The following is a 26,264-nucleotide window of genomic DNA, read 5'->3' as shown; positions in this document are numbered from 1 at the left end:
GGAACAAACTTCCAGCAGGTGTGGTTGGTAAATCCACAGTCACTGAATGTAAACATGCCTGGGAAAAGCATAGACCCATCTTAAGATTAAAATACAGGAAATAGTACAAGGGCAGACTAGATGGACCAGGAGGTCCTTTTCTGCCGTCAATCTTCCATGTTTCTATGCCAAACCTTTTCATGGCTAGTGGAGGTTTGTTTTAGTCTTTTGTGTGAACTCGCAAATCTTTTGTTCAGTCCAAGTGTGGCTCAGCACAGAGCTTTAACTGAAGGGCTTCCAATAACCCAGAGCTTGCTTTGAAACCTGCCTGCAAGCTTCGATGATTCCACAGGGGCTGCTGTAGCATTGCGGAGGGGTCTTCTCTTGGGTCTTCGCCTTCGGGAAGGCGGTTGTGTCCCATGCATCTAGAGGCATTTATTTATTGTTTGTTTGTTTGTTTGTTTTTTTTAAGTACATGTTGATGGTATACAAAGATATAATAATATTTATATACACGATACTAGTAAGAGAAAAACATAAGAACAGGAGACGGAAGGCACACTGGTGCACTTATGCATGATATTGGTACTAATAGAACAGAATAGAATTCTTTCTTGGCCAAGTGTGATTGGACACACAAGGAATTTGTCTTTGGGGCAGATGCTCTCAATGGACATAAAAGGAAAAGAGACATTTGTCAAGAATCAGGAGGGACAACACTAATAATAGAGAATAACAGAGAAACATTAGGACAATAATAATAATAATAAACACTAATAACAGAGAAACGTAGAACAGGGGATGGAAGGCACTCTGTTGCACTAATGCACACTGATATCTTAGGAATCGGGAGAGGTCAACAGTGGACAGTGTAAGGGGAAGGTTTTGGGGGTTGGTGATGATACTACAGAGTCTGGTACTGTGTTCCAGGCATTGACTACTCAGTTACTAAAGTTGCATTTCCTGCAGTCGAGTTTGGAGCGGTTTACTTTACGTTTGTATCTGTTGTATACTCTTGTGTTGTTGTGGTTGAAGCTGAAGTGGTCATTGAAAGGAAGGACATTGTAGCAGATGATTTTATGGGCTATACCTAGGTTGTGTTTAAGACAATGTAGTTCTAAGCTTTCTTAACCTAGGATTGTGAGTCTAGTTGCGTAGGGTATTCGGTTGTGAGTGGAGGAGTGGAGGGCTCTTCTCGTAAAGTATCTCTGGACGTTTTCTAATGTATTTATGTTTAAAATGCGGTCTGGGTTCCAGACAGATGAGCTGCATTCTAGGATTGGTCTGGTGAAAGTTTTATATGCTCAGGTTAGTAGTGTGAGATTATCGGAGCAGAAGCTACGTAGGGTCAGGTTGACAACTCTTGAAGCCCTTTTGGCGATGTTCTTGCAGGGGGTTTTGGCACTGAGGTCATTGGATAGGAGTCTTCCAAGGTCTTTTATGGAGTGAGGGTCATCTACAAGGTCTTGTTTATTCAGCTTGTATTTGGTCTTCTGATTCTTTTTGCCTATGTGTAGGACAGAGCATTTTTTGGTTGAGGTGTGGAGTTGCCAGATGTTTGACCATTCAGACACAAAGTCAAGGTATTTTTGGAGGGTAGCTGTGTTGAATAGTTTGACATCGCTGGCGAAGAGAAGGCCATTGCTTGTAACGTGATTGCAAAGGTCATTTATAGAGAGTATGAAGAGTGTTGGTCCACCTACGCTGCCTTGGGATAAGACGCTCTTAACCGGAACAGGATTAGATATGACCCACCCTATTTTGACCACTTGTGGTCTGTTTGATAGGAAGGCTGTTATCCAGCTATGGAGTTATTCATAATTATCCAGCTATCATAGTTATATCATAATTGTATAGTTGTATCATAACAATGGAGTTATCACAGTTATCCCAACTATGAATAGCTGAAGATTGAGCCAGCTGAATACTGCTCTCGCTACTGACCAGAAGGCTTCCAATGGATTGCAGATCCTACCACCCCCCCCTCCCTTTGACCATGATGGCTAGAGATGATGGGTATTGTAGTCCAACCCATCTAGAAAGTGGTGACCAACATCCTCAGTCTCAACTTACAGCAAAGTTGGAAAGTCCTCCATCCTTGGCAGAGAGAGAAGAGACATGGGTTTTCAGACACACACACACACACACACACCCATGCGGTGTTTGAAAGTTACAGTGATGTTTATTGTCACAGGAGTTCCCCCCCCCCCTCCAAGTAATGTTGTGCTTTTTCTTCTTCTAATATCTGCAGTGGCCTCAGCATGAGAGACTTTGCCTGGTGTGTGTGCGCGTCTCTATGCAGAGATTTTTACAGTTCCCTTAATTGTTTCTCTTCCTCCTTCGCGCAGGGGGGGGGGGCGATTGCAGCTCGGATGGGCTGGTTCCCCACAGATTTTGCTCTGGGGGCTTCTCTCAACCCAGACGGCCAGAAATCTCCTGAGGGGGAGAACCGTTAACCAGTGGAACCGCCTGCCTCCAGAGGTTGTGGCTGCTCTAACGCTGGAGCCCGTAGAGACTCTCCATCATTTGAGTTCCAGTGGTCCCAAAGGGGCTGTTTTTTCAGGAGGCAACTGGACTTTTTTTTTTCTTTGAAGACGTATCGCTTCTCCTCCAAGAAGCTTCTTCAACTCTGACTGGGTGGTGGGGAATGGAAGGCTTTATAAAGAGACAGCTGGCCATTTGCGTCCTTTGAGAGAGTCCTGGAGGCCGCTTGGAGGTTTCTCTCTGCACCTTCAGGCTTCTCTGGAGGTTTTCCCTGGAGACGGTCCCTTATCTGAAAGGACAGAGGACTTCCTGCTTGAGGGGGGGGGCTGGACTAGAAGGCCTCCAAGGCCCCTTCTATTCTCTTCTAAGAACTATTCTAAGGTCTGGCCTCTTGAGATTGGAAAGCCCCCCCCCACTTCAGCACTCTCCCCACTCGGGTGTCCTTGAGGTGCATCAACCTCTGTCCACTCCTAGAATTCCCTCTCTGCTTGGCTGTTCCGATGGGGAATTGTGGGGGTGGGCATGTTCCCTTGCAAGAGCCATTGTCCAGGTTCCAGGTGACCTCCAAATTTCAATCAGAGTCCAAGCGCTCCTCAAAGTTCCCATTTATTTCCAGAGCCATCCTGGCCCCACACTGGGAATCCTGGATCTGAGCCCCCCCACCCAGTTGGAAGTTCCCATCCCTTGTCCCCCCCACCCACAACTGTGTCCCGTTGCCCACTCAGGTTGTGCCAGCGTGGGTGGTCCTCCTTCCGCTTCCGCCCAGGTGGGTGGGCACAGGATGGCCTTGAACCCCTGAAAGAAAGAAGGCTTTGGGCTGCATCTGATCCCCTCCTGAACCCCCCCTCCCAAGTCCCCATCGACACCAGGCCATCTACAGAGAGTGGGTCAAGCCACTGATTTCCCACCAACTTCTGCACTGGCTTGACAGCCGTTGGGTGTGGCCAGTGAAGGGCTACCAAACATTTTACTACCACACTGTGGGCTTGGCTTATTTTGTGGGTGTGGCTTGATGGCCATGTGACCAGGTGGGAGTGGCTTGGCAATCTTGTGACTTGACCAAGGATTTCCCAAGAGCCTCCAAACAATCCCCATAACAATCAGGTCATCGAACTCACCCCCATCCTAGAAGTGAGCAGCCATCGGACAGTGAAGTGACAGAAACATCTCACTTAGAATTTGGAAAGCCCATTTTGAGCATCGTCGTAAAGGTTCCTTCAGGGTTAAAATGGCCACTCACAAAGTAACCCCTTACTCAAAGGCCACCATCTAAAGGGGTCCCTGCTCCTTTCGCAGCTTAAGTGAACATCCCCGAATGCTCCATTTCCACATCACAGCCTCCTTCCTGCAGGCCCCCAAACACGACCAAGGTTTCAAGCATTATTCCCTTTATTTTTCTAGAGCAGGGGCCCCCACACTTGGCAACTATAAGACTTGTGGATTTCAGCTCCCAGGATTCTCCAGGCAGCTCGGGAGACCTCTCTTCTAGAGACCCCTTTGGAGAGGAGGGGGAGGCAGAAGCCCAGATCACACGGGATCCCTTCCAGATCTCCTCTCCTGAGACTTTTCCTGGAGACTTTGGGTTGCAGCAGAATCTCCGGCTTTGGGGTTTTAGAGGCTTTGGGAAGAAGGCAGAGGCTGCCCAGAGAGAACAAGCCTGCGTTTCCTTTCAACGTCTTTTGGTGCAAATGGGGGGCTCTGGGGTGGAGCTCCATCTTCGCTACCCCACTGCCTCCCCCCCAATCCAGGCAGCAGCCCACCCCTTGGTGTGGCTCTCTTTCGGAAGACCCTCCCGGTATGTCAGAGGCTTAGAGAAGAGGTCAAGGTCCTTTGCCCCCCTTATCCCCCAGTGCCCTCCCTTCCGCTTAGAGAACTTCAGCGTACACACGCCTTGCCTGTAACACCCCCCCCCTTTTAATTGGATTTTTTGCCGCTAGTCCCTCGTGAGGCCCTCTGGTTCTAGCAAGGCCTCACGGAAGGTTTGCTGGAGAGAGAGAAAACTGCAGCCAGGGGAGGCAAAAACGCCCCCCCCCAGTCACTCCCCCTCCCCACGTGCTGCTGCTTCTCGGGCCTGGTGGGTTTTCTTCCACCCACAGCTGGGCTGCTTTTTGGGACTTCTTTTAATGAGAATGGTCAATCAAGGCCCTCCCTCTCAGCCTGCAGACAGCGGTGACTCTGCTTGTCAGGGAAGATTCTTGTTTCGCCCTGAATGGGGAAACCGGGTTTGGTTCAAGTGATATTTGGGGCCGTTTGTTGCCCTGGCTTCCTCCTGGGTTGAGAACAAACCATAAAACAGAAGCAGGTGCAGCCTTGGCCGGGCCACTTGTACCTTCTCTAGGTCCTGTCAACTAAACAATGTCGTCTGGCGGGACCCAGGGGAAGAGCCTTCTCTATGGCGGCCCCGGGCCTCTGGAATCAGCTCCCCCTAAAGATTAGAACTTCCCCCACCCTCCTCGCCTTCTGAAAATTGCTGAAAACCCAGCTATGTTGCCAGGCACGGGGAAATTGATATACCCTTTAGCTACTATGGTTTTATGTAGGGTTTGTTAGGGTTGTGTGATTGCTTTTTATAATAAGGGTTTTTTAATTGTTTTCTAAACATTGGATTTATACACTGTGTATTGTTGTTGTGAGCCACTCCGAGCCCTCGGAAGGGGGTGGCATACAAATCTAATTGATGATGATGATGATGATGATGATGATGATGATGATTTGCTGTGTGGATTTGAAGGTTTATTTTCTTTAGTTCTGTATATTGTGTTGTGATCATTTTGTACAGTTCTGAGGAAGACACGGATTCGTTTTATTGCATATTCTTTTACTGTTGGAGGCCGCGCTGAGTCCCACAGGATTGGGTGTCATATGTCAATTAAATTAAAATAAATTAAATTCCTCCCCCCCAAACGTGACCCCCCCCACAGTGCTCCTGCACATGCGCACAATCCCCCCCACCCTGCGCATGCACACAGGCCTTGCTGAAGCCTGGGACAGTGAAAAAACAGCCATACCGGAAGTTTAGACAGACTCCCAGTTTGCCCATTGTGCTGTTTTTCACACTCCGCAGCCTTTAGGAGGCTCCCCGGAAGCCTCGGGAGTGCAAAAAACAGCACAACAGGCAAACCGGAAGTCCGTTTTTCGGAACGTCCAGTTTTCCTGTTGGCTGTTTTTCATACCCTGGGGTTTCCGGAAGCCTCTGGAGGGCGGAAGGTCCTTCCCTGAGGCCGAAGATCAGCTGGCTAGCACGTACATGGCCACTGGAGCTGACATGGGGCCTTGCATGTCCTCCGACGTGGCTCCGTGTGCCACCTGTGGCAGGTGTGGCTCCGGTTGGCCATCCTGGCCCTTGGCCCGTTCAATCCATTGGCCCTGGAGTCTCTTCTTCAGCTCCTTCGGGGTGGGCACTCCCACAACCTCATTGCCCTCACCTTCTTTCGAGGTTGCCTCTCTCCTCCGTTAGTTTCCATCCGTTGCTTCTGGTGCTGCATTCAGGTGCTTTGGAGAAAAGCTGGACTCGCGCATAAGCACAGAAAGAAGATGGTGCAATTTAAACTTTTGATAATAACTTTGGCTTTTCCCCTGTGTTGCTATTGCTTCAGCAGCTCTGCTCTACTTTCAGATAATCCCCCCACCCTAGAAGGAGAAGCCCCCCGGCCTGAAAAGAGGGAAGGGCTCTAGAGCCCCTGGAAGAGACCGGCTGGTCATTTGGCCCAGGGTGGGGAAGGGCAGCTTGCATTTATTGTAAACTAAGTGTTGGCTTTTGAGAGGGGAGAGACCGATTTTTAGGGTGACTTAACTTCCATCAGCCAGTCACGGTTGCAAAAAGTGAGGCGATGCAAATGGAACCAGGGTTGTCTCTGTGTTTGGGCTGCCTGGTAATTTCTGCCTTCATCTCTCTCTCTCTCTCTCCCATTCCTCCTCTCTCTCATCCCTCCTTCCCTCCCTCCCTCCCTCTCCCTTTCTCTCTCTCTCTCTTTCTCCTTCCCCCTCTCTCCCCTTCTCTCTCCCTCTTTCCCCTTTTTTCTCTCTCTTTCTCCTTCCCCCCTCTCTCTCCCTTCCCCTCTCTCGTTTAAATGGGCAGTGCCTGTTTTATTTCTTTTTACCATCATAAGGCAGCCTCCTATTTTTAGCTTGCAATCCGTAACTTGATTTTGGCAGAGGGTTTTAGCTCCTGGGTTTTGAGGTTGTTCTGCAGCCCTTGAAATTCGGAAGAGTCTGCACCACCCTTGGAGGGTGTCCTTAAGTTAGGACTTGACAACCACAACTGAGCCCCAGATTTCTGTTGCAAAGTGAGACATTCGTGAAGTGAGCTTTGCCCCAATGGACCCCAATTCCTTGCCACAGTTGTTGAGTGAGTTGATACGTCGGTCAGTCCCGTGGTGGTTAAGCAAATCTTTGCAATTGTTACGTTGACAACATGGTTGCTAAGTGAATTTCCTCTGATCGTCTCTCTGTTGAGACTTTTATTTACCCTCCGTCCTGCAGCTGTGAAGGGCTGGGCAGCCTCATTGGGACCCTGGTGAAAATCTGGCTTGGAGGTTTTGGCCTGCCACATTATGCTATGTTCCTTGGGAATGTTTCTGGCTGTGGGAAGAGGTTGCATGAGGAGTTAGAGGTAGACAAAATAAATTCCTCTTAGAGTTTCAAGGTCATCCTTTGTCCAGCACCTGGCCGGAAGAAGATGGGCGTGTACGGACCTGGTGGCAGAAGACGAGTGGTCCATCTGACGAACCTGTGGCTATGGGACAGAAGAATGAAGTGTAACCTGGGAGTTAGGAATCCTGGGGAAATCAGATCCAGCTTTCCCCAGAGACGTTACAAGATGCCTCTAGGAATAAACTCTGGGGCTTTGCAGAAGTCTTTGCTTTGGACTCTGATTTAAACTCAGGTGTTAGTTGGAAATGCTGACAGTGGCGACGGTTGCACTTGGCTAAGAAGTGAGCCATTTTCTGGATTTTCTGCAATAGGTTCTTTGTGTGTGTGTGTGTGTGTGTGTGTGTGTGCAGTATTTGGCCTTTCATTACCCTTTGGGTAACATCATCAGGAGGGGAGGGGGAAGGAGGATAATTGTGGGATCCTTGGGGCTCTCTTGGCTATTTGCTTACAGGCATCTCACGGCCCTGCTAGGCAGCATTATCAGTGCTAGAAGGGGGAGGAGGAGGAGGAAGATTACTTTGGGATCCCTAGTAGTTTTCTTGCAGACGCTTCACGGCCCATCTAGGTAACATCATCAACGCTAGAAGGGAGTGGGGCTTGTGGAGATGATGGTGAGGTGGTGGTGGTCTCCGAGGTCGGTGGTTTCCTTCCCGATGTTTTACTACCCACCCAGGTAACATTATCAGTGCACCTAGGAGCATCACAGGGAGCTCCAAAGACCCCTTGTTTCAACTCCCAGCTACGAATATGAAGTGGTGAAGGGGGTTGGACTAGAAGACCTCCGGGGCCCCTTCCCACTCTGTGATGCGGCATTCTCCTTTATCGAGACCGGGAAGACGTTGCTCAACCTGAGGTTTGTGGTGTGAACTTGGCAGAGGAAAATTGCAAGAGAGAATCACCTGCCCCATGTGGCCAACTCCGGCCGGCCGGCCTCAGTTCCCTTTCCATGCCTGCAGGCTCCTTCAGCTAACTGCCAGCTGTAGTTCGGCAGTTCAGATCCCACCACCGGCTCCAGGTTGACTCAGCCTTCCCTCCTTCCCGGGGGGGGGGGGGGTCAAAGGAGGAGATCCAGATGGTTGGGGGGGGGCTGGAAAAGGTCTATGAAGCGGTAGAGAAGTCTAAGTGCGATTGCTATGGCAAGGAAGGTCTCCTTATTTTATCTCTTCTTTATTTATAAAATGTAAATTCCCACCTCACTCGAGTGACTCTGGGCAGGTGGCAAAAGTTCTGTCCAATCAGGACCCAGAGGAAAAAGTGCTGATGTTTTCAACCTTTCCAGGGAGAAGAAAAAATTGCAAACTACGGAGTTCTGGGACTTATTGCTGTTGCCATAAGCACAATTGCTTCATGTTTTCTCTCACTAAGCCTTGCAACCCATGCAAAGAAGGCTATTTATGTCCCCCCCCTTTAAATCCACCACTCCGGCTGCTACACCCCCACCCCCCACCCCCCTTTCCACGCTGCCCTCAAAGACGAAGGGAAGGTCTGATGTTTGTGCAAGAGGTTGCGCCGACTTTGGCACTTGGATGCGTTTCCTTAATGACTCTTGAAATTCTGGGCAAGGCTGGACGTCAGCTCCCTCGGAGCTAGGAAGGGGCCGAGGGGGAGCCGGCCGCTCAGAACCGCCCGGAGTGCCTTCCCATTTATAAGGGCTGGCCAGTTCCTCTTTCCCAAGCTCACTGACCTCCAGGCTCTCCCCTGGCTCTGCAGTCCTCAGGGAGCAGAGCCGGGTGTTGAGGGGGAAAGGACGGCAGTAGAACGGCTGATGGGTCCGAGCAGAGATCTCCAAACTTGGACCCTTTAAGACTTGCTCCAAAGGCGCCTCTTCAGGAGCCCACTGGACTTAGATTAGATTTATTGGATTTATATGCCGCCCCTCTCCGGAAACTCGGGGCGGCTCACAACAATAATAAAAACAGTACATAGTAACAAATCCAATTCCCACCAATCTAATTACAATTTTAAATTAAAAAAATCATAAAACAATCCCAATATATATAAAAAACAGACACACAGTCAATCAATCAGACAGCAAAACAACATGGGCAAGGGGGAGATGTTTTAGTTCCCCCATGCCTGATGACAGAGGTGGGTCTTAAGGAGTTTACGAAAGGCAGGGAGGGTGGGGGCAATCCTAATCTCAGGGGGGAGCTGGTTCCAGAGGGTCAGAGCCACCACAGAGAAGGCTCTTCCCCTGGGTCCCACCAGACGGCATTGTTTAGTCGATGGGACCCGAAGAAGGCCAACTCTGTGGGATCGAACCGATCGCTGGGATTCATGCGGCAGGAGGCGGTCCCGGAGATATTCTGGTCCGGTGCCATGAAGGGCTTTATAGGTCATAACCAACACTTTGAATTGTGACCGGAAACTGATTGGCAACCGATGCAGACTGCGGAGTGTTGGTGTAACATGGGCCTATCTGGGGAAGCCCATGACTGCTCTCGCAGCTGCATTCTGCACGATCTGAAGTTTCCAAACACTCTTCAAAGGTCGCCCCATGTAGAGAGCATTACAGTAGTCGAGCCTCAAGGTGATGAGGGCGGGTGGGGGAGTTGGAAGAAGCTTCTTCAGGGGAATGGGAGGATTGACCTTCCTTCCAGAGAGCTGGTCATTGGCTTCCTTTGAGAGGGTCCTTCAAGCACCTGGCATCTACCTGTGTCCTCAGGGTCACCTGAGTGGTGCAAATGGTCCCTGTGGTCAGATTGCAGATGGTTAGAGTTGGAGCGGACCTTGGAGGTCATCCAGTCTAACCCTCCGCTCTAGCAGGAGTCCCCACACCATTTCGGACAAATGGCCATCCAATCTCCCTTTGAAAGTCTCAAGTGTTGGAGCTCTCCGTTTGTTTGTTTATTCATTCATTCATTCATTTATTTATTTATTTTATTATTTTATTTATTTTATTTTATTTTGCCAAGTACGTATTGGTAGTGTAAAAAGATATAACAATGTTTATGTACACGATATTGGTACTAATAGAATAGAATAGAATTCTTTATTGGCCAAGTGTAATTGGACACACACAAAAATTGTCTTTGGTGCAGATGCTCTCAGTGTAACTAAAAGAAAATATACATTTGTCAAAAATCAGGAGGTACAACAGTAATAATAGAGAATAATAGAGAAACATTAGGAGAGAGATAATAATAATAAATACTAATAATAGAAAAACATTAGGACAGGGGACGGAAGGCACACTGGTGCACTTATGCATGCCCTTTACTGACCTCTTAGGAATTGGGAGAGGTCAACAGTGGACAGTCTGAGGGTAAACCTTTGGGGGTTAGGTGAAGATACTATAGAGTCAGGTAGTGTGTTCCAGGCATCAACTACTCGGTTACTAAAGTCATATTTCCTGCAGTCGAGTTTGGAGAGGTTTACTTTGAGTTTGTATCTGTTGTGTGCTCGTGTGTTGCTGTGGTTGAATCTGAAGTAGTCGTTAACAGGAAGGACGTTGTAGCAGATGATTTTGTGGGCTATGCTTAGGTCGTGTTTAAGGCGACATAGTTCTAAGCTTTCTAAGTCGAGGATTGTAAAGCTAATTGCGTAGGGGATTCTGTTGCATTTTTCTCAAGGTTTGCAATTTTTTCCTGTGGAAATCCATTCCTGCTCCCTCCCACCCCAGTCAAAGGGTCTTCATCATCCCAAATTGCAGAGCTAAAGGTCTGCAGTGATTCTCTGTCATCCAGGTCACGGTGGTCTGGCAGCCATGACCTGGATGACGGAGAATCTCTGCAGACTTTGAAGACTTGCAGACTTCAACTCCCAGAATTCCTCAACCAGCCATGATCTTTGTTTAGGCACCGAAGCTTGTCCTGCCAGTCATAGAAACATGGAAACCTAGAAGATTGACAGCAGAAAAAGACCCCCGGGTCCATCTCTTCTGCCCTTCTGCTATTTCCTGTATTTTATCTTAGGATGGATGGATGTTTATCCCAGGCAGGTTTCAATTCAGTGACTGTGGATTGACCAACCACGTCTGCTGGAAGTTTGTTCCATGCATCTACTATTCTTTCAGTCAAATAATATTTTCTCCCGTCGCTTCTGATCTTTCCCCCAACTAACCTCAGATGGTGCCCCCTTGTTCTTGTGTTCATTTTTTATTAAAAACTCTCCCCTCTGAGTAGGACAACTCAGGGGCTGCCACAAAGAAGAGGGGGTCAAGCTCTTCCCCAAAGCACCTGAGGGCAGAACAAGAAGCAATGGGTGGAAACTAAACAAGGAGAGAAGCAACCTAGAACTAAGGAGACATTTCCTGACAGTGAGGAGAATTTATTTATTTTTTATTTTATTAATGGGACTTGTATGTCTCCCCTCTCCGAGGACTCTGGGACGGCTCACCACATATATAAGAAACATAGTGGTACATCCTATCCAATTAATATAATTAAAAACCCTAAAATCCTAAATTAATTAAACCATATTCATTCTATAAAACACACTAAAAAGCACTTGTTGGTCAGGGGGAAAAATCTAATGACCCCAGGCCTCTGGGTCCTCATTTGACCCACATCAGAAGGACAGAAGGCTGAGTCCACCTCCAGCCCGTGGGGAGATTTGAACTGCTGAACTACAGCTGGCAGTCGGCTGAAGGGGCCTGCAGGGCTGCCCTCTACCCACTGAGCCACCCAGGCTTAACACCATCAGACCACAACATCTGCCTCCTCCAGGTCTTTGGAAAAGACTCAATTTGGACAAAACGTGCCAAACGCAGGCTGAACATCTGGCTGACTGTGCGACGAACCATAACCATATGAATAGTGGGATGTGCCTTCTGGCTGTGGCTCAGAGCAAAGTGTAGCCTTTGGCCGGGCCAAGACCTGTTTGATGCGCGAGGGTGGGGGGTCTGTACAGGAGAGAGGAGAGACTCCATGTTTACACCAGGCCACTTAACCCCCCCTTCCCCAAATAGCTGCATTCCTGCAACAGGGCAATCTTGGTTGGGTTGTCATCGAATTACAAAGTTGGACAGGTCGCCCAAGAGTTCCTGGTGTGAAGCAGCTGGCAGCTCTCGGTTGGTCTGGGCTGGTTTCCAGAAGCTACGTGGGGTCTGGCTGCCACGCTGTCCCACTGCCCAGGGCGCAGGCAGCCACGTGGCCTCCAGGACCCCAGCGTGGCTCGAGGAAGAAGAGGGAATGGAGAGCTGGAAGGGACCCGAGAGGTCTTCAACCTCTGGCTCCTGGTTGTTAAGCGAGTCTCTGCAATTGTTCAGTCAGTAATGTGGTTGTTAAGTGAATCTGGCTTCCCCCTTGCTTGTCAGGAGGTTGCAAAAGGGGATCACGTGACCCCGGGACACTGAAGCCGTCATCAATATGAGCCACTTGCCGGGAGGCTGAAGGTTGGTCCTCTGCCCAAGGGGAGGCTTGCAATGGTCGTCTCTGGCAGTTTTTCCCAACCTTGGCAAATTGAAGATATCTGGACTGGGGAATTCTGGGAGTTGAAGTCCAAATATCTTCACGTGGCCAAGGTTGGGAAAAACTGCTCTATGTGACATATGGCCATAAGTCACTTTTCTCAGTGCTGTTGTATTTTTTTTAATTTTAATATTTTTAATTTTTTTCCCTCCACCATAAAACCATACATATATCACAACACATGAACTTTCAATGAGTAATAGTATACCTAGAGTCTCTTTCATATAAAATAATAAAAAATCCTAAATCTCAGTTATTCCTTTTATCTAAAGAAGAAAAGCCATGTCTAATTTTAATTTAAGAAACAATCATCTCAGCAGTTTTCATTCCTTTTTCAATTCTAGCGCTCTATTTTTTAACTCTTTGATTCCATTTCAAATCTATTTATAATTTAGTTTTAAAACATTTATTATATATTTAACTAATGCTGCCTCCTTTTCTCTTTTCTGCCATCCAGGTTCTGTCAATTATATTTCTCATTTATTTATGTTTACGTTAAATTTATCTTACATTAACTACCTTATTTATTTATTACTTTTATTCTCAATCCTTGTGAGACCACACTTGGAATCCTGTGTCCAGTTCTGGAGACCTCACCTACAAAAAGAGATGGATCAAATTGAACAGGTCCAAAGACGGGCTACAAGAATGGTGGAAGGTCTTAAGCACAAAACTTATCAGGAAAGACTTCATGGACTCCATCTGTAGAGTCTGGAGGACAGAAGGAAAAGGGGGGACATGATCGAAACATTTAAATATGTTAAAGGGTTAAATAAGGTCCAGGAGGGAAGTGTTTTTAATAGGAAAGTGAAGCCAAGATCAAGGGGGCACAATGTGAGGTCAGTTGGGGGAAAGATCAGAAGCAATGTGGTAAAATATTATTTGACTGAAAGAGTAGTAGATGCTTGGAACAAACTTCCAGCAGACGTGGTTGGTAAATCCACAGTAAATGAATTTAAACATGCCTGGGATAAACATATATCCATCCTAGGATAAAATACAGGAAATAGTAAAAGGGCAGACTAGATGGACCATGAGGTCTTTTTCTGCCGTCAGTCTTCTGTGTTTCTATGTTGCCAAGGGAAACTGGGCTTGTTCCATCCCCTGGCCCTCCCCAAAACAAACCTAGATCAGTCCTTGCAACCCTCCCCCCTTATAAATTTGTCCCAATGTTGCCCCAGAGCGGAGGGACTTGCAGAGTGACCATGCATCCCGTGACCGAGCATTGGAGTTCAGCCGCTCTCGCTCCAGCTCCAGCTCTGGGCTGCCCTATTTAGGCCAATCAAGGCCTGTTCCTTCCTGGGGTAATTTATCTGAAGAGATTGTATTTGGCCAGTCAGCACGTTGCCCCCTGACAGCCTGGAAGTTCAGAATCAGCAGAAAGACCAAAGAACGGCCTCGGTGTCCTGGGGAGCCCCATGAAGCCAGGGGGAAAGAGGCCCAGGCGCTTCGGCTGGATTCTCTCCCCTCTGAGACCCCCCAGCCCCATTGACTCCCATTGAGGAGGGCTGCCTTGTCTTGGGGGTCTCGTGATGCCCCTTTGCGACTGTTAAGGAGTCTGCAGAGGATGCACAGGCGCAAAAGAACCGTGGGATTCCAGCAGAGTCAGGAGATCATTTATGTTTTCTTTATTTCATTTATATATTCGTGTTGGGTGGGGTCTTCGAGTCCAACCTCCTGCTGTGCCAAAAACACACGAGTGCCCACACCCATAATTCAATGCCTGGGGAGGGCAAAAACAGCTTCCCCCCCCCAGAGCCAGATGCCGGAAATGGCCTCTTTCCCAATTTCTGGTGGGCCCATTTGGCTCATGTTTCGACCTCCCCAGGCACCAAAGTCTTCCCATCCCCCAGGCTCTCTGGAAGCCAGAAACGCCCCCCCAGAGCCTCTGTGAGAGCCAAAACTCACATGCACGTTGGAGCTGAGCTAGGACAATGGCTCACATGCCTGCAGATATGGCTCCATGTGCCACCTGTGGCACCCACGCCATAGGTTCACCATCACGGCCCTATATCATCCCACACATAGTGCAGTCCAATCTCCTCTTGAAGGTCTCCAGGGTTGGGGCATTCACACCCTCTGCAGGCAGGTCATTCCACCGGTTGATCACTCTCACCATCAGAAAGAATAGAATAGAATAGAATTCTTTATTGGCCAAGGGTGATTGGACACACAAGGAATTTGTCTTGGGGCAGATGCTCTCAGTGGACATAAAAGAAAAATAGAATACAATACAATAGAATACAATAGAATACAATAGAATTTTATTGGCCAAGTGTGATTGGACACACAAGGAATTTGTCTTGGGGCAGATGCTCTCAGTGGACATAAAAGAAAAAGAGACATTTGTCAAGAATCATGTGGTCCAACACTTCATGATTGCCATAGGAGTCAAATAAGCAATGAAGAAACAATCAATATTAATAAAAGTTCCTCCTTCTATCCAGGTTGAATCTCTCCTTGGTCAGCTTCCGTCTGATGCTCCTGGTCTGGCCCTCTGGCCCTTTGGAAAACAGCCTGAGCCCCCTCCTCCTCCTCCCTGTGGCAGCCCCTCAAGTATTTGTAGCCTGCTGTCATGACCCCCCTGGCCCTTCTTTTCTCCGGACTGTCCACGCCCAGGTCTTGCAACCTTTCCTCGCATGGTTTGGTTTCTACTCCCTTTATCATTCTGGTCGCCCTCTTCTGTATTTTTTCCAGAAGTTGTCGTGTGGATCCCAAAATTGAACGCAGCACTCGGTTCAGTCATACAAAAAGAGATGCATGAAAGTGTATAAAATAGTATTTAGCAAATGTCGTAGTCAAGTTAAACAGTCCAGTCATGCACGGTCAAAGCAGTCAGTAACTCTCAATGCATTAGCAATACTACAAGCCTCACTTGCTCAGCTTACAGATACATAAACCATCATTGAACACACAGTTCAAACCCACCTATGTCGCCAGCCCTGGGGAAACTGACATTCCCCCAGCTGTTCCATTTTATGTATGGCTTGTTTGGATTGTTTTTTTTATAAGGGTTTTTAAAATTGTTTTTAATATTGGGTTTGTATCTCATGTATTACTTGTTGTGAGCCGCTCTGAGTCTTTGTAGAGGGGCGTCATACAAGTCTAATAAATAATAATAATAATAATAGTTCTTACTCTAGCAGTCAGCAATACCAAACAGAGAAAACAGAGACACACACAGAGAGAATCATGCCTCTGGCGCCCTCTTGTGGCAAAACCCCAATACTAAAAGCTATAGTGCTTCAATACATACAAGCATTCATTGTTAGCTTGTTTATATAATACCAAGCCCAAACTGTTATGCACATAGCACTAACAGCGACATTCTGCTGAGCAAAATAAATGGGGAAGCAACTGTGGCACGGAAGGTCGTAAAATGGGGCATTTGGGTACGACCCATGACTGCTCGCGCGGCTGCATATTCTGCACAATTTGGAGTCTCCAAACACTTTTCAAGGGTAGCCCCATGTAGAGCACATGGCAGTAATCAATGCTCGAGGTGACGAGGGCGTGAGTGACTGTGAGAAGCGGCTACTCCCTGTCCAGATAGGGCCGCAACGGGTGCACAAGATGGGCCTGTGCAAACGTCCCCCTAGCCACAGCTGAGAGGTGACGTTCTAAGTCCGGCTGTGGATCGAGGAGGACCCCCAAGTTGCAGACCCTCTCTGGGGGGGGGAAAGTTTCTCTTCCCCCAGAGTAATGGACGGACGGACGGACGGACGGATGGAATTGTCCTTGGGAGGCAGAACCCACAGCCCCTCGGTCTTGTCGGGGTTGAGCTTGAGCCTGTTGACTCCCGTCCAGGCCCTGACAGCCTCTATGCACCTGCACATCACCTCCATTGTTTTGCTGAAGTGTCACAGGATGGAAACGTACAGCGCACTGTCCTGCCATCCAGCTCCACACGAGACCGGCAGGTGACGAGATCCTGAAACCGGAGAAGGAGTGTGAAGGGGGAAGGAGTAGGAGCCACGGAGGAGCGGAGCAGTTCTGCCTTCCAGAAATAACCAGCCTGAAGGACGGGCAGAGAGGGGTCACGGGAAGGTCTTTGCTCGAGAGGGGGGTTGCAAGAATGGCAGTAGGAGAACCACAAAAGCTGGAAGGGCCCTTAGAGGCCTTCTAGCCCACCCCTGCTCAAGCAGGAGGCTACACCTTTTCAGGCAAGGGTTCCTCCCTATTGCCCTATTTATTTGCTTTTGGCTGCCTGGATGTTTCCCAAAAGATGCTGGACTGTTGCAGGACTCTTTTGTCGACCTCCAAGACACTTAGAGCTGCAGCCGCCCAGAGTCCTTATGTGTGTGTGTGTCTATGATTGTTGAGTTTAGTCAAGAAACCTTGAAGACTGATGGCAGAAAAAGACCTCCTGGTCCATCTCGTCTGCCCTTATGCTATTTCCTGTATTTTATCTTAGGATGGATCTATGTTTGTCCCAGGCAGGTTTAAACTCAGTTACTGTGGATTTACCAAGCACGTCTGCTGGAAGTTTGTTCCAAGCATCTACTCCTCTTTCGGTCAAATAATATTTTCTCATGTTGCTTCTGATCTTTCCCCCAACTCACCTCAGATGGTGCCCCCTTGTTCTCAGGTTCACTTTCCTATTAAAAACACTTCCCTCCTGAACCTTATTTAACCCTATAATGTATTTAAATGTTTCGACCGTGTCCCCCCTTTTCCTTCTGTCCTCCAGACTCTACAGGTGGAGTTCATGAAGTCTTTCCTGAGAAGTTTTAGGCTTAAGACCTTCCACCATTTTTGTAGGCCGTCTTTGGACCCGTTCAATTTGATCCATATCTTAGGTTAAGGGTTTTTATTGTTAGTTTAACAGGGTTTTTATTGTTTTTACGATTTAATATTTGACTTTGATTGTAATTGCATCGTATTATTTTATTGTTGTAACCCGCCCTGAATCCTAATGGGATTGATGGCATATAAATCAATTAAATGAAATGAAATTAAACTAGGGAGTTGGGCGGCAAAAAACCCTGAACTAATAAATAAATAAATAAATAAATAAATAGATAGATAGATAGATAGATAGATAGATAGATAGATAGATAGATAGATAGATAGGATCAGGGGAAGGGGAGTTGGGGAGGGGGCTGCAGTGCCAAATTCGGCTTCTCTCCTCCCGGGAATTTCTGACATTTGCTGTGATGGAGGTTGTGAGGATGAGGGTCGGTGCAGATCGGGGAGGCTGAGAAGGGGCTTCAGGAAGCTTCCTTGAAGCATCTGGAGGGCGAAACATCCTTTCCCAAGGCTGAAAATCAGCTGGCCAGTGCCAAAGTCTCGCGTGCCCTCCGATATGCCATGGGTTCGCCATCACTGCCCTGCACCGTTTCAGCTATGTGGCTGGTCATTCTTTTCTTTAAACCCCCCCAGTGATTCACCACTTCTGGAGACAAGCTGTTCCCCTCATTAGTTGTTCTCACTTTCAGGAAATTCCTCCTTGTTCCTAGATTGGATTTGTCTTCCGCTCAGCTTCCCTCCCTCCAGTTGGTGCTTGTCCTGCCTTCTGGTGCTTTGGAGAATGGCCTGAGCCCCTCCCTCCTCTCTGCAGCAGCCCCTCAAGAATTGGACCCCTGCTATCAGGCCTCCCCTGGTCCTTCTTTTCTCTAGGCTGGCCAAACTCAAACCTTGCAACTGTTCTTCAGATGGTGATGATGATAACAATGACAACAACAATAATAACAACAGAGTTGGGAGGGACTTTGAAGGCCTTCTAGTCCAACCCCCTGCTTAGGCAGGAGACCGTACACTGCTTCAGACAGATGGTTATCCAACATCTGCTTAAATTGGGAGCTTAAAAGCTCCCAATGTTGGAGCATTCACAACTTCTGGTGGCAAGCTGTCCCATGGGTTAATTGTTCTGACTGTCAGGAAATTTCTCCTTAGTTCTAAGTCAGATATTTTACCCTCCAGGACTTTGACCCTCTTAGTCGCTTCCGGTTTGCCCTTGTGCGGGTTTTCCCCCCACTCCGGAGGGTCCATGGAAGCTTCCTGAAGCCCCGGAGTGCAAAAAACAGCACAATGGGCAAAGTGGAAATGTGTTTCCCCAAATTCCGGTTTGCCTGTTTGGGCATTTCCCCCCCCACCAGGCTTCAGAAAGGCCTGTGCCACATGTGTGTGTGTGGGGGGGGAGCATAGGGGGACAGGTTTGCACAGGGGGTGGGGTTTGCCTGTGGGGGAGGGAAAGATTGTGGACATGTGCAGGCGTGCTAGCACACCCAGGCACACCCCTTTTGGCACATGAATCAAGAAAGGTTTGCCTTCACGGGTCTGGGGTCTCCTGCTTGAGCAGGGGGTTGGACTAATAGACTAATAGGTTGGATTGATTGGATGGTTCCTGGGGAGAGCTGGGTTTCCTGGCAGACGGTCTCTCTGGGAAGTCCTCCGAGGAATTTAGCTTGCAAGCATCCCTCCATGCACAACCCTTGGCTTAGTGACCGTTGAAAGTTAACAGTGGCACGGACTTTCCCCTGGTCCTCACAGTTATGATGACCATCCCTTGCAGTCATGGGACCACAATGCAGGCGTTTGGAAACTGACTTGTGCTTACGACAGTTCCTGTTTCCTGGGTTCCTACAAGCCTAGTCATTGGGTGTGGTGGGAGAGGAATAGAAGAAGAACAGAAATCTTTATTGGCCATGTGTGATTGGACACACAAGGAATTTGTCTTTGGTGCAGATGCTCTCAGCGGACATAAAAGAAAAAGAGACATTGGTCAAGAATCATGTGGTACAACACTTAATGATGGTCACAGGGGTCAAATAAGCAATGACGAAACAATCAATATTAATAAAAATCTTAAGGATACAAGCAACAAGATACAGTCCTACAGTCCTAAGTGGGAGGAAATGGGTGATAGGAAGGATAAGAAAAAAATAGTAGAAATAGAAGTGCAGACTCAGTAAATAGTTTGACATTGTGGAGGGAATTATTTGTTTAGCAGAGTGATGGCATTTGGGGAAAAACTCCTTGTGTCTAGTTGTCTTGGTGTGCAGGACGTTTTGAGGGTGGGAGTTGAAACAGTTTGTGTCCAGGATGCGAGGGGTCAGTCAATATTTTCCCTGCCCTCTTTTGGACTTGTGCAGTCTACAGGTCCTCCATGGAAGGCAGTTTTTTCTGCAGTTCTGATTCTCCTCTGAAGTCCGTGTCCATCTTGTTGGGTTGCAGAATTGAGCCAGACAGTGATGGAGGTGCAGATGACAGACTCAGTGATTCCTCTGTAGAACTGGGTCAGCAGCTCCTGGGGCAGTTTGAGCTTCCTGAGTTGACATAGAAAGAACATTCTTTGTGGTGCTTTTTGGATGACGTTTCTGATGTTAGGTGACCATTTTAGGTCTTGAGACATGATAGAACCTAGAAATTTGAAGGTCTCTACTGTTGATACTGTGTTGTCTAGTATTGTGAGAGGTGGAAGGGTTTCTCTTAAAGTCCACCACCATTTCTATGGAACCAGATTTGATTGACAACGGTGACAGGAAAAGGGGAGTGGTGGTTCAGTGGGGCACAGCTTTAACAATCACTTTACATAGCAATGGGAATTGTGTCCTGCAATAGTCCTCGAGTTACGACCACAATTGAACCCAAAATGGCTGTTGCTAAGCAAGACAGTTATTAAGTGAGCTTTGCCCTATTTTATGACCTTTCTCACCACGGTTGTTAAGTGAATCATTGCCGTGGTTGAATTAGCCATGCCATTGTTAAGGTTCCTTGTGAACCGGAGCTGCCATCAGCACGGATTCTGTGGGTGGATTCATGTTTATCCCAGGCATGTTTCCATTCAGTTCCTGCGGATTGACCAACCACGTCTGCTGGAAGTTTGTTCCAAGTATCTACTCCTCTTTCAGTCAAATAATATTTACTCATGTTGCTTCTGATCTTTCCCCCAACTTTCCCCTCAGATTGTGTCCCCTTGTTCTTGTGTTCACTTTCCTATTAAAAACACTTCCCTCCTGAACCTTATTTAACCCTTTCACATATCTAAATGTTTCGATCATGTCCCCCCTTTTCCTTCTGTCCTCCAGACTCTACAGATTGAGTTCATGAAGTCTTTCTTGATACGTTTTATGCTTGAGACCTTCCACCATTTTTGTAGCTTGTCTTTCGACCCCTTCAATTTTGTCAATATCTCTTTTTGTAGGTGAAGGTCTCCAGAACTGGACACAGTATTATTCCAAATGGGGTCTCACCAGTGCTCTATACAGCGGCATCACCATCTCCCTCTTCCTGCTTATATCATTATTTTTTCTGGACTAGTCATAAGTCTACAGGGAAATTACTGGCTTGGGGAACAATTTTGGGGTGTGTTCGTTTTTTAGATGCTGTGATATTTTTGCAATGATTTTTCTAGGGAAATGATAAAGCCTAAAAACCAGTAGTCGACAATCAAAGGTTGCACTGCGTTTTACTGCTTCAGGGTTTTGGTGCCAGGACTGTTAACTAATAGTTGCAATTAACCTTTGAGCGGGATTGGGGTCCCGTTGAGAGTTTACTAAGCCTCGGGCTGCACAGGCTCAGCAGCTGCAAGACTTTTTAAGTGGCGAGTAAATCAGCCAGCTTTGTTTTGTGGAAAGGCTTTGGTGCCCCCTAGTGGTTATTTGAGGACTGGAGCCTCAGAATTATGATTTGTGAAGGCACAATGTTGTGTTCATTGTCTCAAGTTTCGCAACTTGAAGATGAATCATAAAATCCTAGGACTGCAAGGGACTGTACTCAACCTGCTGCCCAAGACAAGAGATCTTAGATATCTGATGGCGAATTGATGGCATGCGGTGTCTATAGCTGACACTGACGGGATGCTAGATCATGAGGCAGCTGACTGTTTGTTTGTTTGTTTGTTTGTTTGTTTGTTTATTTAGTTAGTTAGTCCAATACATAATACACATTGAAGAGAGAGATATGTAATAATATAAGTAAAGAAAAGAATAGAAGAAAAGATATAAAAGTACAGGTGAACATATTTGAAAGGAAGAAAAGATAAATGAGATAAGGAGAGACAATTGGACAGGGATGCCACCTGACTGCCCAGAACAAGGGTGTCAAACTCATGGCCCCACAGGCTAGATGTGTTACAGGCTGGTCCCGCTCTCGCCTGGGTCAGCGGAGGGGAAAAAAGTCTCCATATGTCACGTGACAATGATGTGACACCGCAGGTTTGACATCCCAATGTGGCAGTTTTAAGATCTCTGGCATTCGACTCCCCGAATTCCCAACCAACCATGCTCTTTGTTAATCCTTTCCAGCACTGATGATGTTTCCTAGTTGGGTCATGAAAGGTCTTCAAGAAAACAGCCAAGCACAGAAAACACCCAGGACCCTGCACTTCTCCGCCTCCTCCTCATAAGAACCTGCTGAGTGGGGCCAAAGCCCCTCGAATCCGGCATTCTCTGTCCCCCACTGGCCCACCAATGGTCCATTTGGGGTCTTGAGCAGAAACAGAAGGCAAGCCCCTCCCTTTCCCTGGACCCCCAACAAATGGGACCAAAAGGAATCATAGAGGCGGCACTTGGACATCCATTTCAATCACTACCTATGATACTGTCTCATCCTGCCTTGATGCTATCAAGGCTGACAGCTGTCACCACCTCTTCTGGAAGGGAATCCCATCAACCATGGACCCTCTGGGTGGAGAAACCTTTCCCTTGATGTGTCCTCCCTTGCTCACCTGTGAGCTTTAGGGAATGATCTATCCGCCTTTCTATCCCATGATTTTATACCCTTCGATCAAGTCCCCCCTTCAATGCCGTCTTTCAAGGCTGAAGAGATTCCCTCCCTAATCAAGCCAAGCATGGAATTTGCTTTTTTTACCGCTGCTGCGCAGTGGGTTGACCTCTTCATTGAGCTGTCCACCAAAACCCCAAGATCCCTCTCTTGGGTTGTCTCAGGAAGCTTGGTCCCCATCAGTTGGTAGGTATCACTGGGGTTCTTTGCCCCGATGTGCATAACTTTGCACTTGTTTAGGTTAAAATGCATTTGCCACTTTGTTGCCCACTCCCTCAATTTCGAGAGACCCTTCTGGAACTCCCAACAATCACTTTTCACTACCTGGAACAATTTAGTGTTGTCAGCAAACTTTGCTACCTCACATCCAGATCATTAATGAATAAATTAAAAAGAAAAGGGGTCCATCACTTCTCACGTTTTTCCTCCTCCTCCTCCTCCAATATTAGAAGACTGCTCTCATGTTCCCCCGTAATCTTCCTTCCCACCAGACTTGACGTGGCCCATTCGTGCAGCCGCCCTTCTTTCTTCATATATTGTAGGGTCTCCAGTCCCCTCATCATCTTGGCTGCTCTTCTCTGCACCCCTTCTTTGAGAGTCTCAACACCTTTGCGCTCAAACGTACGTCACCCACATGTTTGGTAGCTGTTGTCTCCCACTTCTCCAGCCAAGAACAAAGACGTTGTAGAGGGTCTTTCCACTGAGTGAAACCACACCCCATAGCAGCCACTGGGAGAAGGATCTTGGAGTCTTGGTGGACAAACAACTAAACATGAGCCAGCCATGTGCAGCATTGGCCAAACAGACCAACGCAGTCCTGAGCTGTATAAATAGAGAGATACAATCAAGGACCAGAGAGGTACTAATACCACTCTGTAAAGCCTTAGTAAGACCACACCTAGAGTACTGCATCCAGTTGTGGCCACCACACTACAAAAGAGACATTGCAGCTCTAGAGAAAGTGCAGGATTATAAGGGGACTGGAAACTAAAACATATGAAGAGCGGTTGCAGGAACTGGGCCTGGCCAGTCTAGCAAAGAGAAGGACCAGGGGAGACAGGAGAACATCTTCCAGTACTCGAGGGGCTGCCCCAGAGAGGAGAAAAGGGGGCAGGCTGTTTTCCAAAGCACCAGAAGGCCAGACAAGGAATTACGGAGGGAAGGTGACCAAGGAGAGATTCAACCTGGAAATAAGAAGGAACTTTCTTACAGTGAGAGCGGTCAACCCTGTGGTGAGCGCTCCAACACTTGGGACTTTCAAGGGGAGATTGGACGGCCATTTTTCCGAAATGGTGTGGGGACTCCTGCTTGAACAGGGGGTTGGACTAGATGACCTACAAGATCCCTTCCAACTCAAACAAACAAACAAATAAAAGTAATAATAATAATACTCACCTATACTGCCATGTTTGGGGTTATTAGACTCTGCCCCCTAGTCAGTGAATGTGCAATAAGTTTGTTTGAATGGATATGTGTGTATTTTAATGGGTTCTTTTAGTTTTTTAAATGTAACCTTTTAAATGTAACTTTTAATCTAATGTTAACTGTATCTCGATGTTTGTTACCTTTTTTTACATGTTGTAAGCCACCCCGAGTCTTCGGAGACGGGCGGCATATAAATCTAATATAATAATAATAATAATAATAATAATAATAATAATAATAATAATGTTATGAGGTTAGTTGGGTGAAAGATCAGAAGCAATGTGAGAGTAGTAGATGTTTGAAACAAACTTCCAGCAGATGTGGTTGGTCAATCCACAGTAACTGAATTTAAACATGTCTGGGATAAACATAGATCCATCCTAAGATAAAATACAGGAAATAGTATAAGGGCAGACGAGATGGACCATGAGGTCTTTTTCTGCCATCAATCTTCTATGTTTCTATATTATACTACCAAGGTGGTGCCGTGGATATTGCCTATCTGGACTTCAGCAAAGCCTTTGATACGGTTCCACATAAAGAGCTGATAGATAAATTAGTGAAGATTGGACTTAATCCCTGGATAGTTCAGTGGATTTCAAGCTGGCTGAAGCATAGACATCAGAGAGTTATTGTTAATGGCGAGTATTCTGAGCAGAGACAGGTTACAAGCGGTGTGCCACAAGGGTCTGTTCTGGGTCCTATTCTTTTTAATATGTTTGTGAGTGACATAGGGGAAGGTCTGGTAGGGAAGGTTTGCCTATTTGCCGATGACTCTAAAGTGTGCAATAGGGTTGATATTCCTGGAGGGGTCTGTAATATGGTAAATGATTTAGCGTTACTAGATAAATGGTCAAAGCAATGGAAACTGCAGTTTAATGTTTCCAAATGTAAAATAATGCACTTGGGGAAAAGGAATCCTAAATCTGAGTACTGTATTGCATTGGCAGTTCTGTGTTAGCAAAAACTTCAGAAGAGAAGGATTTAGGGGTAGTGATTTCTGACAGTCTCAAAATGGGTGAGCAGTGTGGTCGGGCGGTAGGAAAGGCAAGTAGGATGCTTGGCTGCATAGCTAGAGGTATAACAAGCAGGAAGAGGGAGATTGTGATCCCCTTATATAGAGCGCTGGTGAGACCACATTTGGAGTACTGTGTTCAGTTCTGGAGACCTCACCTACAAAAAGATATTGACAAAATTGAACGGGTCCAAAGACGGGCTACAAGAATGGTGGAAGGTCTTAAGCATAAAACGTATCAGGAAAGACTTAATGAACTCAATCTGTATAGTCTGGAGGACAGAAGGAAAAGGGGGGACATGATCGAAACATTTAAATATGTTAAAGGGTTAAATAGGGTTCAGGAGGGAAGTGTTTTTAATAGGAAAGTGAACACAAGAACAAGGGGACACAATCTGAAGTTAGTTGGGGGAAAGATCAAAGGCAACATGAGAAAGTATTATTTTACTGAAAGAGTAGTAGATCCTTGGAACAAACTTCCAGCAGACGTGGTAGATAAATCCACAGTAACCGAATTTAAACATGCCTGGGATAAACATAGATCCATTGTAAGATAAAATACAGGAAATAGTAAAAGGGCAGACTAGATGGACCATGGGGTCTTTTTCTGCCGTCAGTCTTCTATGTTTCTATGTTTCTATGTTTCTATACTACTACTACTACTACTACTACTACTACTAATAATAATAATAATAATAATAATAATAATAATAATAAATATTCTTCTTCATCCTCATCTGCCTGGGGAGATTCTCATTGTGCCACTATCTCCAACGATTGGGGAGGGTCCTGGATGGAGTTTTCTGGCCCCCCAGGGGATTTATTATGGGTTTTGTGCCGCTTGCGCATCACCAGTGAAACTCTGAGCCCTCCACCCTCCAGCGCGGTCACCCTCAGGCCCGGAGGCCTGTTGTCCGAGGCCTTGTGGAGACTGAGTTCCATGGCAATCGGAGCATCTGCCCAATCTATTAAGGAAATCACCTAATTAAGAAATGTTAGGAGGTTAATCTGGGAAGATTTATTCTTGACAGATCCACGCTGACTCCTGGCAATTATCTGCTGCTTTAAAGATGCTTAAAGATTAACCTCCATTTGAGAGGCTTTCCAGAGATCAATGGAAAAACAAACAGATAATCGGGATTCAAGGGAAAAAAGGCCTCTCGGAGATCCTTTCAGATGGCCCCTCCTTTGTTTCGCCCAGACAAAATCTTACACTAAAAGGAAGCCCCCCCCCACTCCTCCACTCGCAGCAGAATCCCCTACACAACCAGACTCACAATCCTGGGTTTAGAAAGCTTTGAACTACGTTGCTTTGAACACCACCTAAGCACAGCCCATAAAATCACCTGCTACGACGTCCTTCTTGTCAACAACTCCTTCAGCTTCAGCCACAACAGCACACGAGTACACAACAGATTCAAACTGAAAAGTAAACTGCTCCAAACTCAACTGCAGGAAATACGACTTTAGTCACCGAGGAGTCGATGCCTGGAACTGACTCCCAGACTCTGTAGTATCCTCACCTGACCCCCAAAACGTGACCCTTAGACTCTCCACGGTTGACCTCTCCC

This window comes from Erythrolamprus reginae, chromosome 5 (genome assembly GCF_031021105.1).
Source record: "Erythrolamprus reginae isolate rEryReg1 chromosome 5, rEryReg1.hap1, whole genome shotgun sequence".
NCBI classification, from domain to species: Eukaryota; Metazoa; Chordata; class Lepidosauria; order Squamata; family Dipsadidae; genus Erythrolamprus; species Erythrolamprus reginae.
The sequence above is the reverse complement of the archived record's forward strand: the minus strand, read 5'-3'. Positions refer to the sequence as shown.